This window comes from Nematolebias whitei, chromosome 17, assembly GCF_014905685.2.
Source record: "Nematolebias whitei isolate Nwh7 chromosome 17, NemWhi1, whole genome shotgun sequence".
In the NCBI taxonomy this organism is placed as follows: Eukaryota; Metazoa; Chordata; class Actinopteri; order Cyprinodontiformes; family Rivulidae; genus Nematolebias; species Nematolebias whitei.
In genome coordinates this window covers 20,978,290-20,980,050 of record NC_056514.1, presented here as the reverse complement: position 1 = coordinate 20,980,050, position 1,761 = coordinate 20,978,290, and the positions used below count along the sequence as shown (strand labels likewise).

General features: G+C 37.4%; 1 protein-coding gene across 1 annotated transcript in view; it reads right to left on the bottom strand.

The window, feature by feature from the left end:
- Positions 1-1,761, bottom strand: part of eif2ak1 (eukaryotic translation initiation factor 2-alpha kinase 1) — a 31,560-nt gene that overhangs the window by 9,113 nt on the left and 20,686 nt on the right. The gene's annotated exons all lie outside the window — the stretch shown is intronic.

Here is a 1,761-nt window from a genome sequence, read left to right as displayed (position 1 = left end):
CTATCTATCTATCTATCTATCTATCTATCTATCTATCTATCTATCTGCTCATAATGTATATATTAAAACTTGTAGCTCCTATGTATCTTGCACATATACATACGTACATGTACATACATATTGAGATAATTCTCTGTCTGTCCTGTGTTTTTTCTGCACCTCCTAGTGTTTCTTATGTTCTTCATGTTCTGCTCCAGTACACAGCCGATCGGTGTGTACTAATCCTAATTACTGCAGGTGTTTCCCACTCGTCTCATTAGTGTTAGTATTTATTCTGTGCTTTCACTCCCCTGGTATCCGGGCGTTAGTTAACTTTCCAACCCTTCCACGGTGTCTTGGTTTGGCTTTTCTCGTCAGGTCTGCTCCCTTTTTGTGAAAGTAAGCTTTGTTGCCCCGTCAGCATTTTTTGTTTGTAAAATAAAGTATTACTTATTTTACCTGGAGCCTCCTGCCTCTGTCTGCACTTGTGTTCAACACCATGCAGCCAGATCATGTGACATACATGCATACATATTATTCTGTTACTGTTAGTAACCCTTTCATTTTCACACAGTCAAAATTCCAGGATAAAATGAGACGGATATAGAAATACTTGTGCAAATAGTACAGTTGTTGTTTTTTTGGTATTAAAAAGTAATAGTGGGCATGCACAACATAATCTGTCAAGGCATCATTTCTTAAAAACCCCAACACATCAAAAGTTCGGCTATTAAAAATCTCCACTTAAGAAATACAGTATCATTTTTTTTCTGACCATTTATACGAGATGCAAATGCTGCAAAAGTTCTATTTTAAAAACAGTCCAGAGCCTAAGATCAATTATTGTAAATGATTAATTTTCAAGTTAAGATTTGTGTCACTGTTGATGACTCATCTTATTTTGTTTTTCCTCCCTCCTCAGGATGTGTTACTGGTTTGCTTTTCACTCGACTGCCAAGATTCCTTTAAGAATGTTTACAATAAGGTGTGATTAGTCATTTACTACCCCCCACCCGCACACACACAAATATACACACATTGCTCCAGTACTTCAAAACACATTGTATATTCTCCTCCTGCAGTGGTATGAAGAAGCACAACGCCACTGCAAAGAGGTGCCGATAATCCTCGTGGGCACCAAGCTGGATCTGAGAGACAATAAGGACACGATCAAAGAACTCAAGAAGAACAAACTCTCTCTCATCACCTATCCTCAGGGTTTGGCCATGGCTAGAAAAATTGGTTAGTCGTTTATGTGCATAACGCACGTGCTTTTTTTTTTGTTCTTTTATGAATTGAGTGGTGCTGTTTCTCTATTTGTGTACAAAAGTGTCACAAATCATTCCACACTGGCACAACGCATGGAAAGTCCTTTAGTTGGCAACGTTTGATCGTCCTTATTTCTCATCTCAAAGTCATCACATTAAAAAGACTGAACATGTTAATAGTGTGACAAAACCCAATTAAAAAATATATTTATGTGAGAAGAATAGTGTGTGGTGTAGGACCCAAAAATAGGAAAGGTTTGTTTGTTGTTTTTATATAACAGATTTAAAACCAAGTCAAATAAAGATTATTTACTAAGACAACAATAAAACATAAGTTAACTATCCTAGTGTAATGCATGGTGCTTTAAATGTGGTTGATGGTTTAGACATCATGTATGCAGTAGTCCCTCGTTTCTTGTGGGGGTTACTGGTACGTTCCAGGAACCCCCCCCCCCCCCCCCTCCCCTAATAAGTGAAAATCTGCAAAGTATCAACGTTATATTTATTTTAGTAT